Source organism: Triticum urartu, chromosome 2A, assembly GCF_056163025.1.
Source record: "Triticum urartu cultivar PI428250 chromosome 2A, HENAU_Tu73, whole genome shotgun sequence".
In the NCBI taxonomy this organism is placed as follows: Eukaryota; Viridiplantae; Streptophyta; class Magnoliopsida; order Poales; family Poaceae; genus Triticum; species Triticum urartu.
The window spans coordinates 507,185,277-507,202,304 of record NC_141874.1 but is presented as its reverse complement, the minus strand read 5'-3'; positions in this window follow the sequence as shown (position 1 = coordinate 507,202,304).

Genomic DNA, 17,028 nt, shown 5'->3' with positions numbered 1-17,028 from the left:
CTATTCAAGTAAGGATGGCGTGCCGGTGGAGGCATCCTCATGGTGGGCCTGTGTTCTCGGGTTCCGCCGCTGCGACGAGGTTTGCTCCAACATCGGCGTAGAGCTTCGGAGGTAGTCGAGGAGCAAATACAGATTGTGGTCTGCATCAACGACATCTGGAAGACGGAATGTGTGTTGGGTTGGTGGTTGGTGGATCGCAGGTATGGTTTCCTCCTTCGGTGTCTTAGTTGTGGTGTGATGCCAGATCTAGAGTTCGATGGTGTGTCCAGGGTATTGCCCTGGTCTGATTCGTTCAACGACAAGGGCTTCACTTTTGGTGAGCCACCTTGGTGGTCGGCAAAGTTGCATATCAGCACTGGAGCCGCGTCGAGCTCGGGTGAGGAGGTGATCCGTCATTCTTTTCTTTGGTGGTTGCTGTGGTGGTGCCGGAGGCATGTGACATGCGTTGGTATCAAGCTCAGAGATGTTCTGCTATCTTTTTCAGTTTTGTCATGTCGGTCCTTACGTGACTTGTACTTTGATCTTTGTGATATGAATGAGACACATATTACCATGAAATTTGTTTGTTTGTTTGTCTGAAAAAGCAAGATTTGCTTGCTCACAGGCCTGGGCCTTGTTTGTTAGAGAAAAAGAACTTACTTGCTCGTAAAAGAAGTTTGGGTGGCTAGGAAAGTAGGAAAAACCCTAGTTGCGAGTCACCTATGACAAGAGCTCGCGCACATGCCATCGAAACCGAGGTAAACTCACTCTTCTACGAGATTGATATGGATATGGATGGAACTTGGATGCTACCTCACAAAGAGTGTTATGAGTCATTAGGTACGAAGACGACCTCCACCAAGCAGCTAAGGAGCATCCCCAAGTCCTAGGAGAAGGACCCCAAGGCCACAAGGAAGACGGAGACAGTTGTTAAGACGAAGACTGCACCTCCCAGGCAACCCTGTGCACACGGGCCTCCCTGACCCCGTGCTAAATGCATCCATGTCCCAACACGACATGGACGAAAACCAACTTGGTTCTAGATGCATCCATTTGAGGGACAAGCTTTTTCGGATGGAGGGAGTATAATGTTAAAAAAAATCAAAAAACTTAAAATAAAAGATAAACGGGTCGGGCCGTGCTGACCCGCCTGCTCAGCCTAGCAGCCCAAGCACAGCCCATGGCGTGCCGCTTGCCTGGCACAACCCGATTAGAGTGTGCTTGGCCTAGCCCGCCATGTGTCGTGTGAGCATGCTCGCGGACTGGCATTGCCAGGCCCGGCCATTTGGCCAGCTTTGTGGGCACCTCTCTAACCTGTCTGAGTGAAATGTGGCAAACTTATTTTAATGGGGTTAATGGGCTTCTGACCCGTAACCGGATACCGTGTTCATCCGCGAACGGAACCAGATCGCCGACACGGATGAGGGAGCCGGACGCTCAAAGTTAGCTGCATAGATTTCATGCTGAATTTCAGGCACTCGCTCCTAGGCTCTTCCCACGCTCTCCCTCCACCTCGTGCCACTCCGGCTGAGGTGTACACCCAATAATCGCCGTGGCCACTCCGGCGTCGGCGCCTAGATAGCCTTTGGAGATCCGTTGTTATGCTCCTCTAGGCATGGTCTCCCCCCTCCTCGCTGGCTCGCGCGGTTCTCATCTCTCTCATGTGGAGGGACCTCTCCTCCGATGAAGATGACGGTGAGGTGGCATGATACGTCTCCAATGTATCTATAATTTTTTTTATTGTTCCATGCTGTTATATTATCATTCTTGGATGTTTTACAATCATTTTATAGCAACTATATATCATTTTTTGGGACTAACCTATTGACATAGTGCCCAGTGCTAGTTGCTGTTTTTTGCTTGTTTTTTACTTCGCAGAATATCCCTATCAAACGGAGTCCAAACGCAGTGAAACTTTTTGGACATTTTTTGGACCAGAAGACAACCTAGGCGCCAAGAAAGGAACCGAGGGCAGGCCTGCGGGGACCACAAGACACCAGGGCACGCCTAGGAATCCAGGCAGGCCCTGGTGGGTTGTGGGGCCCACGGGGGTCTCCTGCACTGCCTCTTCGCCCTATAAATTCCCAAATATTCTAGAAACCCAAGGGGAGCCAATGAAACACAATTCCAGCCACCGCAAGTTCCAGAACCACGAGATACAATCTAACACCATCACAGATGGGTTCACCATCCTCATTGGTGCCTCTCCGTTGATGCGTGAGTAGTCCACCATAGACCTAAGGGTCCGTAGGCAGTAGCTAGATGGCTTCTTCTCTCTTTTTGATTCTCACTACAATGGTCTCTTGGAGATCTATTTGATGTACACCTTTTTGCGGTGTGTTTGTTGGTATCTGATGAACTTTGAGTTTATGATCATATCTATATCCATGAATATTATTTGGGTCTTCTTTGACCTCTTATATGCATGATTATTTATAGCCTCGTATTTCTTCTTCGAATCTTTGGTTTAGTTAGGCCAACTAGATTGATTTTTCTTGCCATGGGAAGATGTGCTTTGTGATGGGTTCAATCTTGCGGTGTCCTCTCCCAGTGACAGAAGGGGCAGCGAGGCACGCATGTATCGTTGCTATTAAGGATAACAAGATGGGGTCTATTCCTACATGAATAGATCTTGTCTACATCATGTCATCATTCTTATTGCATTATTTTGTTTCTCCATGAACTTAATACACTAGATGCATGCTGGATAGCGGTCGATGTGTGGAGTAATAGTAGTAGATGCAGGCAGGAGTTGGTCTACTAATCTTGGACGTGATGCCTATATATTGATCATTTCCTTGGATATCAGCATAATTATTCGATCTTGTATCAATTGCCCAATAGTAATTTGTTTACCACTGTATGCTATTTTCTCGAGAGAAACCACTAGTGAAATCTACGGCCCACGGGTCTATCTTTTATCATATTGCTTTTAATCTATTTTTATTCGCATTTGTTTTCAGATCTATTATTTCAAAACCCCAAAAATACCTTGTTGCACTTTTTCTTTATTTATTTTGTTTTGTGTTTTTTCAGATCTATTTATCCAAACACATATAAACCAATCTATCTTTTTATCGAGGAAGGATTGACAACCCCTCTTATGCGTTGGGCTGCGAGGATTTGTTCTTTGTGTGCAGTTACCGTTTACATAGTGTTGCTTGGATCTCCTACTAGATTGATACCTTGGTTTCACAACTGAGGGAAATACCTACCATAGTTGTACTGCATCACCCCTTCCTCTTTGGGGAAATACTGACGCAGCTTCAAGCCGCATCATGGCGTTGCGGCGCTCGTACTGTGAGCTTCTTAGGAGCAGGACACCTTCTTCCCCTCCAGCAGCCAGATATCTGTTGCCTATGCCGATGGGTGCTCCTTTTCCTGACCGTGCGTTAGGTGCTTGACGCTTGGCCTCCATCATTGTTGTGGAGCCTAAGTCGTGGGAGGAGCCACGGGCTGGGCATGGGACATGGCAGTTTGTGGAGGAGGGGGTTGGGCGTCAGGGCCGTGAGTGTCGCCGCTTCCTTCCACGGACATCATCCCGGAGTTCTCACTGAATCTCGAAGACCTCTGCTTAACTGCATGTGACATGGCCATGTCACGGGGATCTGCACTAATGCCATTGTCTACCTGTGCTGCAGGGGTGAGTGGTGATACTTCTCCAATGTATCTACAATTTATGAAGTATTCACACCATGTTTACAATAATTTTGTATGGTTTTGATATGATTTGAATGGAACTAACCTGGATTGATGTTGTTTTGAGCAGAACTACCGCGGTGTTGTTTTTTGTGCATAAATAGAAGTTCTCAGAATGGGCTGAAACTTTTTGACATTTTTTTGGAACAAAAGAGACCCCGAACCTTCGTGGAAAGACTAGAAGAGCCACAAGGCAGCCACAAGCCACCTGGGCACAGGGGGTGATGGTGCCCAAGTGGCTTGTGGGCCCGTAGTAACCCCTTTTCGCGTGATTCCAACGCTGAAGATTCCTATAAATAGAGAAACCGCCAGAAGTAAAGCTAAAACTTTGACTCCATCGCCACAATCCTCTATACCAAAGAGATCCCATCTAGAGCCCTGTTCTGGCACCCTGCCAGAGGGGGAATTCATCACCAGAAGCCATCTTCCTCATCCCGGCGGTCTCCATGATGAGGAGGGAGTAGTTCATCCTCGGGGCCGAGGGTATGTACCAGTAGCTATGTGTTTGATCTCTCTCTCTCCCTCCCTCTCTCTTGTGTTCTTGATTTGGCATGATCGTCATGTACCGCAAGCTTTGTTAATATAGTTGAATCATATGGTGTCCCCCCTCTCTCTATCTTGTTGTGATGAATTGAGTTTTTACCTTTGAGGTTTCGCTATTATCGGATTGAATATTTTGGATTTGAGAACACTTGATGTATGTCTTGCATGTGGATACCCGTGGTGACAATGGGGTCTTCTATTGATTCACTTGATATATGTTTTGGCAATCAACTTGCGGATTCCCATGGTGACATTGCGGTAATCTAGTCATAGAGGTTGATGCATGTTTGCGTTCTTCTTTCTCCGATAGAAACCTTGGGGCACTCTTTGAAGTTCTTTGTGTTGGATTGAATATTATGAATCTGGAGTTGTTTGATGCATATCAAATAATCAACTCACGGATACTTTTGGTGACATTGGAGTATCGAGGTCACATTAGAGTTTGTTGATGTGTATTATATGGTGTTATTTTAGTACAAACTCTAGAGCTGTTTGTGACACTTATAGGGATGGCTCAATAGATTGACTGGAAAAGATAACTTCGAGGTGGTTTTGTACCCTACAATAATTCATCTTATGTTCTCCGCTAGATGAGAACTTTGGAGTGACTCTTTGTCGCACGTTGAGGGATTGTTATATGATTCAATTATGTTAGCACTATTGAGAGATTGCACTAGTGAAACTATGAACCCTAGACCTTTTTTCTAAGCATTGCAATACCGTTTGTGCTCTGTTTTATCACTTGCTACCTTGCTATTTTTATATTTTCATATTTGAAAAGCCTATATATACTATCCATACTACACTTGTATCACCGAACTAGTGCACCTATACAATTTACCATTGTATTTGGTGTGTTGGGGACACAAGAGATTTCTTGTATTTGATTGCAGGGTTATTTGAGAGAGCCCATCTTCATACTATGCCTCCCACGGATTGATACACCTTAGGTCATCCACTTTAGGGAAAATTGCTACCATCCTACCAAATTCTGCGCTTGGAGGCCCAACACGAGTCTACAATAATTAATTGTGTAGTAGACATCAAGCTCTTTTCTAGCGTCATTACCGAGGAGGTGGGTGCTTTTAGGTATATCTTTAGATCTTGCAATTGAATCTTTTAGTTTCTTGTTTTATCATTAGTTTGGTTTATAAAAGAAAACTACAAAAAAATATGGAATTGAGGTTGCCTCATATGCTTCATATTTATAATGTCTTTCTTGAACATGATGGATCAGAAAATTGTGCCGAAGTGTTAGAAGAAGAATTCAATAAAATGCTAGGCATAAAATCTCTGAATGTTGAGAATGATTGCAATGTTGTTGGTATGCTTTCTATGAATATCCATGATGCTAATGATATGCAAAGCCATAAGCTTGGGGATGTTGTGTTTGATGAAGATGATATTTCTAGTCCCCCAAGTTTTGATGAGCAAATTTATTATGATGATAGCATGCCTCCTATTTATGATGATTATAATGAAGAAAATGCATTTGGAAGAGTGTCAACTCTAGGTTATAATGACCCACTATGTTGGAGGGTGTAGAATCTTATTGTAATAATTATGAAAGTGGATTTGGAGAGGTCATGACTTTATTTAATGATGATTCCTCTATTCTGGAAGAGGTTTCAATTGATTATTATGAGAACAAAGTTGCTATCTGTGATGATTACTGTGATGACATGTATGCTATAAAGAGTAATGATAACCATGGAACTTGTCATCGTGATTTTTATGTTCAATTTGATTATGTCAATCAAGTATCCCATGATAGTTATTTTGTAGAGATTGCTCCCAGTACTTTAATGAGAAGAAGATTGATTATGTGGAAAGTAGTAAAATTTATATGCTTATGAGTCATGAAAAGAATGCTTTATGTGATAAATATATTGTTGATTCATTCATGATGCTACTGAAAATTATTATGAGAGAGGAACATATGCTTTTACACATCTCAATAATATCAAGTTTCCTCTCTTTATGTTGAAAGTTTTGAAGTATTGCTTGTTTTGCCTTCCTATGCTAGTTGATTCTTGCTCCCATAAATTGTTTGCTCACAAAATCGCTATGCATAGGAAGTAGGATAGGCTTAAATGTGCTAGTCATATGCTTAATGATGCTCCCGTAATGTTTGAATTCTTTACTTTTATGTGAGCATCATTGAAATCATCATGCCTATCTAAAAAGGCATTAAAGAAAACAGCTTGTTGGGAGAAAACCAAATACTTATGCCTATTATTTTTGTGCGTTCACATGATTAAGCTACTATAGTAATCATGTTTTATAGCTTTTGTTTCAATACAGTACCAAGTAAAGCCTTTGGGATGGTGTGGATGACAGTTGACTTCATTCTATGCAAAAACCGAAACTTTTGCGCCCAGTAATAGAATTGTTTAAAATCACTGGAGCATCAAAAAAATCTGAATTTTTTTACACATTATTAATATAAAAATTACCTATGTTGTCCTAATTTGTTTGAATTTTTGGATTTACAGAAGTATGGTCTAGTTATTTGCTACAACTTTCTTCATGTCAAGTATCAGTTCCTTAGACTATGAGATCATGTCACTCCCGGATATCAGAGGAATGCCTTGTGTGCTATCAAACAACACTTCATTACTGAGTGATCATAATGGTACTCTATAGGTATTTCTAAAGGTGTTTGTTGGGTTGCATGGATTGAGACTGAGACTTCTCACTTTGTATGATGGAGAGATATCTCTGGGCCCTCTTGGTAATACAACATCGTAAAGAGCTTGCAAGCAATGTGGCTAATTAGTTAGTCACGGGATCTTGTATTACGGAACGAGTAAAGAGACTTGCTAGTAACAATATTGAACTAGGTATGGAGATACCGGCGATCGAATCTCAGGCAAGTAACATATCACTTGACAAAGGGAATTGCATACATAATTAATTGAATCCTCGACATCGTGGTTCAACCAATAAAAGATCATTGTGGAATATGTCGGAACCAATATGGGCATCCAGGTCCCGCTATTGCTTATTGACCGGAGAGGCGTCTCGGTCATGTCCAGATGATTCTCGAACCCGTAGGGTCTGCATGCTTAACATTCGGTGACGCTAGAGTAGTATTAGGATATGTATGTTTGTGAACGAATGTTGCTTGGAGTCCCGGGTGAGATCCCGGACGTCACGAGGAGTGTAGGTAAATATTTATATATAGGAAGTACTGTTTTGGTCGACGGAAGAGTTTGGGCATTATCGGTATTGTACTGGGACTATTGAAAGGGGTCCGGGGGGTCCACCTGCCCTCCGGGACCACATGGGCTGTAGGGGCGCCCTAGCCCACATGGGCCAGGGGCACCAGCCCCAAGAGGCCCATGAGCCAAGGAGAGGTGGAGGAGGAAGAGTCCTAAGGGGGGAAGGCACCCCCTAGGTGACTTGGGGAGGGAGGACTCCTCCCTTGGCCGCCTCCCCTCCTTGGAGGAGGGGCTAGGGCTGCGACCCATCCCTCCCCCTACCTCCTACATATAGTGGGGGAGAGGTAGGGGCTGGATACACCAATTCCCATGCCCCAGCGGCAGTCCTGGCTCTCCCATAACTCTGTTTTCTTCTTAGATCGGTTCCGACAACGTTTGGCGAAGCCCTGCCGGCACTACACCACCACCATCTCCACCATGTTGTCGTGCTAGTTCAGATCCCATCTACTTCTCCATCCCTGCTTCCTGGATCAAGAAGGAGGAGATGACATCGAGCCGCATGTGTACTGAACACGGAGGTGTCGTCCGTTCGGTACTTCATGGGATTGGATCTCCATTAGACCGTCAAGAGTACGACTACATCAACCGCGTAATATACGCTTCTGCTTAATGGTCAATGAGGGTACGTGGACACACTCCCCCTCTCATTTCTATGCTTCTCATAGATAGATCTTGGGTGATTTTCATGCAACGTTCCACATCAATGGCATCATGAGCTAGGTCTATGCATAGATGTATATGCATGAGTAGAACACACAAAAGTTGTGGGCTTTGATTTTTAGATTGCTTACCTCTGTTGTGTTATTTGGATTCGGTGGTATAGTGGGATGAAGCGACTCACACCAACCTTACATGTCCTCGTACATGAGACCGGTTCCACTAACTAACAAGCAACTTGTACTGCATAAGGTGGTTGGCGGGTGTCTGTCTCTCCTACTTTAGTTGAATCTGATTTGACAAATGCGGTCCTTATAGAAGGTTAAAAGGCAACTTGATTATCACTATTGTGGTTTGCGAAAGGTTCTTGCTAGTTGCTCATAGAAGCCATGTAAAATCTGCATCAACAAACTAAAGGACATCTAACTTGTTTTTGCAGGGCATGTTGTGATGTGGTATGGCCTAATCATGATATGATATATGTTGATGTATGAGATGATCATGTTTTGTAATAGGTTCATGACTTGCATGTCGATGAGTACGGCAACCGGCAGGAGCCATAGGGTTGTATTAAATTTATTGTATAACTTGTGTGTCAACTAATAACGCCATGTATTTGCTTTACTTTATCACTATGCATTAGCAATAGTTGTAGAAGCAATAGTTGGCGAGACGACCACGTGACGACACGATGATGGAGGTCATGGTGTCATGCCGGCGATGATGAAGATCATGCCGGTGCTTTGGAGATGGAGATAAAAAACAGAAGATGATAATGACTATATCATGTCACATATTTTGATTGCATGTGATGTTTATCTTTTGATGCATCTTATTTCACTTAGGACGGCGGTAGCATTATAAGATGAACGCTTCATTAAATTTCGACATAAAAGTTTCTCCCTGAGTGTTCTCCCTAAATTTGCTGGCCCAAAACCTACAGGTGAGCCCTAGCCCACCGACACATAGTCGCGCCCTTGACGACGAAATCACTAATTGAGGAGTACTCCTTGCAAAGATCAGTCACGCCTCCCCAGGTTGCGACAAGTGGCACGCTGCATGTGCACCACTTGTCACAACCTGGGAGTTTCCCCTGTTTTCGTAGATCCGTTTATTCAAAATGTTTTATCTCTTAAACTATGCGTCCAAATATCGAACCGTTTTCATCCTTGGATTCCTCGCGTCGTGATCTTCAAAACTAGATCCATGTTGATAGGTTTTGACAAACTTTTTTTCATGACAAAACCAGACAAAAAACAAAACAAATAAACCGAAGCGGGCGCATAGTTTTTTCCTTTTCCGAAAGAGGCACGGCCGTGCCTCTCGCAAAAGCACAACGTTGCCTCTCGCATGAGCAAAACCGCGCCTCTCGCGGAAGGAAAAAAAGAAAGTGCATTTTTCCATTTTCGAGAGGCATGACCGTGCCTCTCACGAAAGCATAACCATGCCTCTCGCTCGAGCAAAACTGTGCCACTCGTGAAAGGAAAAAACAGAAAATGTATTTTTTTCCTTTTCCGAGAGGCACGGTCGTGCCTCTCATGAAATCACAACCATGCTTCTCGCGGAAGAAAAACTGGGCTTCTCGTGAAAGAAAAAAAGATAGAAAACTCTTTTTTTTGTTTCCGAGAGGCATGGCCGTGCCTCTTGCGAAAGCACAACTGTGCCTCTCGTGGAAGGAAAAACAGAAAATGTGTTTTGTTCATTTCCGAGAGGCACGGCCATGCTTCTCACAGAAGCAAACAAAATGGTTTTTTCTCACGAGATTTTTTTGTCCAAAAGCTAAGGAAGACCGATAGAAAACCAAAAGGTCGAAAAGAACCGGGGAAAAAACTGGTTTAAAAGCTGAGGAAGACTGATAGCACGAAACATTCCAAAGCATGACATGTGGCGGCGGCTGAGAGCACGCCAAGTGACGCGCTCGTAGCCTACCCGCAAGTGATCGTTGCAAGGCTTCCGAAGGAGCGCTCTTCAACTAGTTGTTTCGGCAAAACCTATCTGGCGCCGGTTTCTTCGGTTTTCTGCTAACCGGCGCCTGAAGCCTCTTTAACTGCGCTCGGCCCATTATTGTTTGTTTTCTGTGTCTTAATTCACAAAAAGAGGACAGTTTGTAGATCAAAAAAAGACCTCCCACATACAGGTAAGCTGGTCTAACCACCGAGCCAACGACTGGCATCTGATAACATTTATCTTTCTCATCTTTTATTCATTCCTTTTTTCTTTTTTTCCTTTTTCTCTTTTCTGTTTTTTGTTCTTCTTACAGGTTCAATGAACTGCTCACAGATACGTGAACGTTTTCTTCAAACCAATGATTTTTTTCGAAAAAAATTGATGAACTTTTTTCAAATCGATAATTTTTTTTAAATCCATGAACTTATCTTAATTTTGATGAACTTTTTCGAAAATCAATGAAGTTTTTTTCAATTCAATGAACTTTTTTTGAAATTTTAGGAACTTCTTTCGAATTCAATGAACTTTTCTTTGAAAACCTATAATTTTTTCGAAAACAGTGAATTTTTTTTAATTTGTGAACTTCTTTCAAAATGGATGAAGGTTTTTCTATATTCATGATCTTTTTCCATTTTCACGAACCTTTTTCATAATTCGTGTTTTCTTGTGAATTTCTTTTTCAAATAATTAACTCTGGTTATATAATATTGTTGGGAAACGTAGCATGCAATTTCAAAAATTTCCTACGCTCACGCAGGATCTATCAAGGAGATGCATAGCAACGAAAGGGGGAGAGTGTGTCTACATACCCTCATAGACCGTAAGCGGAAGCGTTTGACAACGCGGTTGATCTAGTTTCTAGCTCCGACCGATCAAGCACGGCACCTCTGAGTTCTCCACACGTTCAGCTCGGTGACGTCCCTCGCCTTCTTTAACCAGCAAGGCATTGAGGTAGTAGATGAGTTCCATCAACATGACGGTGTGGTGATGGTGATGGTGAAGTAACTCTCGCAGGGCTTCGCCTAAGCACCGCAAAACTATGACCGAGGGTGTAAACTATGTTGTGTGCTTGTGAGGCGCCCCCTCCCGACATATATATAGGTGGGAGGGGAGGGGAGGCAGCCAGGTCGCCCTAGGGCATGGCTGCCGCCCCCTAGAGGCCCTGCCATGCCCTGCCCCCCATTTACTTCTATGCGGAAGGGGGAAGGAAAGAGGGGAGAGGGGGAGGAAGGGGGAATCCTATTCCCTATTTTCCATTCCTCCTCCCCTTTCCTTCTCCACTTAGGACGGCCTCCTATGGGGGGCGCACCAGCCACTTGTGGCAGGTGTGTTCCCTCTCCTGGCCCAGAAGGCCCATAACTTTTGTCGGGGGCACTGGAAACACCTTTCGGTGACCCGATAAGTACCCGATACAGTCCGGAACACTTTTGGTGTCTGAATAACATCGTCCTATATATCCATCTCTTTACCTCTCGACCATTTTGAGACTCCTCGTCATGTTTGTGATCTCATCTGGGACTTTGAACAACATTCGGTCACCAAATCACATAACTCATATAATACTATATCGTCAACGAACATTAAGCATGCGGACCCTACGTGTTCGAGAACTATGTAGACATGACCGAGACACCACTCCGGTCAATAACCAATAGCGGAACCTAGATGCTCATATTGGCTCCTACATATTCTACGAACATCTTTATCGGTCGAACTGTAATGACAACATACGTTATTCCCTTTGTCATCGGTATGTTACTTGTCCGGGATTCGATCGTCAGTATCTTTATACCTAGTTCAATCTTGTTACCGGAAAGTCTCTTTACTCGTTCTGTAATACATCATCCCGCAACTAACTCATTAGTCACTTTGCTTGCAAGGCTTCTTATGATGTGTATTACCGAGAGGGCCGAAAGATACCTCTCCGATACTCGGAGTGACAAATCCTAATCTCGATCTATGCCAACCCAACAAACACCTTTGGAGATACCTGGAGAGCATCTTTATAATGACCCAGTTACGTTGTGACATTTGATACCACACAAGGTATTACTCCGGTATCCGGGAGTTGCATAATCTCATAGTCGAAGGAATATGTATTTGACATGAAGAAATCAATAACAATAAAACTGAACGATCATTATGCTAAGCTAACAGATGGGTCTTGTCCATCACATCAGTCTCCTAATGACGTGATCCCGTTATCAAATGACAACTCATGTCCCTGGTTAGCAAACCTTAACCATCTTTGATCAATGAGTTAGTCAAGTAGAGGCTCACTAGGGACACATTGTTTCTCTATGTATTCACGCATGTATTTAGGTTTTCGCTCAATACAATTCTAGAATGAATAATAAACATCTATCATGAATAAGAAAATATAAACAACAACTTTATTATTGCCTCAAGGGCATATTTCCTCCAGTCTCCCACTTGCACTAGAGTCAATAATCTAGTTCACATCACCATGTGATCAACACCCATAGTTCACATCATCATGTGACCAACACCCAAAGAGTTTACTAGAATCAATAATCTAGTTCACATTGCCATGTGATTTTAAAACCCAAAGAGTTTACTAGAATCAATAATCTAGTTCACATTGCCATGTGATTTTAACACCCAAAGATTTTTAAGGAGTGATCATGTTTTGCTTGTGAGAGAAGTTTTTATGACGGGTTTGCTTGTGAGAGAAGTTTAGACAACGGGTCTGTCACATTCATATCCGTATGTATTTTGCAAAATTCTATGTCTACAATGCTCTATATGGAACTACTCTAGCTAATTGCTCCCACTTTCAATATGTATTCAGATTGAGACTCAGAGTCATCCGAATCGGTGTTAAAGCTTGCATCGACGTAACTGAGGGAGTCCTGGACTAAGGGGTCCTCGGGCGTCCGACCTGTTAACTCTATGGGACAGACTGATGGGTTGTGAAGATACGAATACCGAAGACTGCACCCGTGTCCGTATGGGACTCTCCTTGGCGTGGAGGGCAAGCTTGGCGACCAAACATGTAGATTCCTTTCTTTGTAACCGACCTTATGTAACCCTAGATCCTCCTGGTGTTTATATAAACCAGAGGGCTTAGTCCGGAGAGGGAGATATTCATTACCATAGCCATACAAGCTAGACCTCTAGGGTCTAGCCATTACGATCTCTTGGTAGATCAACTCTTGTAATACTCATATTCATCAATATCAATCAAGCAGGATGTAGGGGATTACCTCCATAGAGAGGGCCCGAACCTGGGTAAACATCGTGTCCCCTGTCTCCTGTTACCATCGACCTTAGACGCACAGTTCGGGACCCCCTACCCGAGATCCGCCGGTTTTGACACCGACATTGGTGCTTTCATTGAGAGTTCCACTTTGTCATCCTCAAAAGGTTCGATGGCCCCTTCAATCGTCAACAATGACGCTGTCCAAGGAGAAACCTTCCTTCCCAGACAGATTTTTGTGTTCGGCGGCTTCGCACTACAGGCCAACTCATTTGGCCATCTGGAGCAGATCGATAGCTACGCCCCTGGCCATCATGTCAGATTTGGGAGCTTGAACTACGTCACGAACATCCATGGAGACTTGATCTTCGCTGGATTCGAGACCGCGGCGATTGCTCCTAGTCACCTCGATGAACATGACCTAAATCTGTCATCGGACTATATTTAGGAGATAGCTCCTGTAACTGCTCTGGCCTTAGATACGGAGCATACGGCGCCATCTAAGGACTGGAGGTTCAACCCCACCACGGAGGGCACAGATTCCCCGACGTTGGAGCCGCACATGGACTTAAACTCACATAATATTTTTGTCACCGGAACCCCGGACTCGTCTCTGGGTGTAAGTTCCGAACCATGTTAGTCCATGGATGCCGAACTTGATCGTTTATCGATCTTCGAGTTCAGCGCCGCAGAAATATTCCAGCACTCACCCTTGGGCGATGTGCTAAACTCATTAAAGAACCTGTCCTTGGCGGGGGACTCACAGCCGAACTATATCCGGTTCGAACTAGAAGCTGATGACAGGGAATTTCGCCCCCCACCCGCCACCCACTTCATAGCCACTGTCGAAGACCTAACTGACATGCTCGATTACGGCTCCGACGACATCGACGGTATGGACGACGATGCCGGAGAAGAAGAGGCCCAGGACCCGCCATTCACCAGACGCCGGACGGCCACTTCCTCATACGATGTATACATGGTGGATGCACTAAAGGAGAACATCGGTGATGACAAGGAAGATCCAGTTGAGGATAAACCTCCTGGGATACAATTGAAATGCCGGTGTCAGCGGCGCCGCTCTAAGTCACACCGCAATAAAGATAGCAACACCGACACAGGAGAAGATAACTCCCCGGAGGATGCCAAAAACAATGAAGACCTTGCTGAGGTAACTTCTGAACAGGAGGAGCAAGAAAACGGGCTAGCCAGCCTCAACGAACAGGCTAGGCCCAATGACTCGGAGGAGGGTAGTTATTATCCGCTCTCTGAGGATGAGTAAATCCTCAGCAACAAAGATTTCATCGCGCCTGAGGAACCTCTCGAGCAGGAGCGCTTCAAGCGCCAGCTAATAGCCACCGTAAGGAGCCTGAAAAAGAAGCAGCAACAGCTTCAAGCTGACCAAGATCTGCTCGTCGACAGGTGGACTGACCTTCTGGCAGCCGAAGAATACGGCCTTAGAGGCCCAGCCAAGAGTTACCCAAAATGAAGATTGCTACCTCAGTTCGACGAAGAGGCGTCGGAGCCCATACTTCCCTCACGTAATGCGGCTGACCGAACACTACGCGGTCGGGACAGCGCGGCGGACCAACCACCTCATGGTCGGGATACAGCGGCAACTCAAGCCGAACAGCAGCCCGCCCCACCGCCACGAAAAAACAGAGACAAAACAGTTAAGGGTCATACACACGACCTCCGGCATACCCTGGATAATAGAGCAGGATATACCCGATTGATTTACGGATCACGAGGACGTTCCTCGACACGTGATGATGGCTACCTATTCAGACGTGACAAACCTAGTCACACCCGAGCCGACAACCAGAGACAAACTCCATCAGAGCTACGTTGCGACGCGGCCTGATACAGATGCGCCGCACACCCTCTTTGCTTCATCGATGAAGTAATGTATCACGAATTCCCCGAAGGGTTCAAACCCGTTAACATTGAAACATACGACGGAACAACCGACCCCGCGGTATGGATCGAGGACTTTATTCTCCATATCCACATGGCCCGCGGAGATGACCTCCACGCTATCAAATACCTCCCACTAAAGCTCAAAGGGCCAGCTCGGCACTGGTTAAACAGCATGCCTGAAAATTCTATCGGCAGCTGGGACGACTTGGAAGAAGCATTCCTTGACAACTTCTAGGGCACATATGTCCGGCCACCAGACGCCGATGATTTAAGCCACATTGTCCAACAACCGGGAGAATCAGCCAGGAAATTTTGGACTAGGTTCCTAACCAAAAAGAACCAGATCGTCGACTGTCCGGATGCCGAAGCCCTAGCGGCCTTTAAACATAGCATCCGCGACGAATGGCTCGCCTGCCACCTCCACCAAGAAAAGCCGAAATCTATGGTAGCCCTCACGACACTCATGACCCGCTTTTGCGCGGGTGAGGATAGTTGGTTGGCTTGTAGCAAAAACACAGCCAGTGAGGCAGGCCCCTCTGAGGTTAAGAACAGCAATGGCAAGCTCCGACGCAGCAAACAAAAATGCCGAAGCAATGACGACAACACCGATGACACTGCTGTCAATGCCGGATTTAGTGGATCCAAGTCCGGTCAGCGGAAAAAGCCGTATAAAAGAAACAATCAGGAACCATCCAGCATAGACCGCATACTCGATCGTCCGTGCCAAATCCATGGCACCCCAGACAAACCAGCCAACCATACCAACAGAGATTGAAGGGTTTTTAAGCAAGCCGGTAAGTTAAATGCCGAGAATAAGGAAAAGGGATCATAGAGCGAGGACGATGACGAGGAGCCCCTGTAGCTAAACACAAGGGGACAGAAGAAGTTTCCCCCTCAGGTCAAAACGGTGAACATGATATATGCTACACACATCCCCAAGAGGGAGCGCAAGAGCGCATTCAGGGACGTCTACGTGATAGAGTCAGTCGCCCCAAAATTTAATCCATGGTCATCATGCCCGATCACTTTTGATCGCCGGGATCATCCAACCAGTATCCATTGTGGCGGTTCAGCCGCACTGGTCTTGGACCCAATAATTGATGGTTCCACCTGACGCGAGTCCTGATGGACGGTGGCAGCAGCCTCAAGTTGCTCTATCAGGATACAGTGTGCAAAATGGGCATTCGTCCATCACGGATCAAACCCACAAATGCTACCTTCAAAGGAGTCATACCAGGTGTAGAGGCCCGCTGTACGAGCTCAATCACGCTCGAGGTTGTCTTCGTATCTCTGGACAATTTCCGAAGCGAGGAGTTAATCTTCGACATAGTCCCCTTTCGCAACGGCTATCACGCACTGCTCAGACGGACCGCATTCGCCCGATTCAATGCAATGCCACACTATTCTTATCTCAAATTGAAGATGCCCGGTCCACGTGGCATCATAACAGTCAATGGAAATACGGAACGCTCCCTTCGTACAGAAAAACACACAGCCGCCTTAGTAGTAGAAGTACAGAGCGGCCTTCTCAAGAAGAACCTTTATTCGGCTGCCGAGCCCACGAACACCATCAAGAGGGTCTGAACTACCTTGCAACAGGACAGCTTGGCCCGTTAGGAGCTCGACTAGCAATCCGGCCTCCGTCTCAGTCCTGATCAAGTAGTGGCATTCGTGTCGCGCGTACATAATTACGCACTCAAAATTCCATGGGCATCGACAGAGGCATAGCTAGCCTGTGATCCATAGTACGGCTCAACCGACACCGGATACACACATACTGTCACTTTAATTCGTTAACTTTTCAGGTTTCAATTCCGCAGGCCCCATCAGATGGCCTGA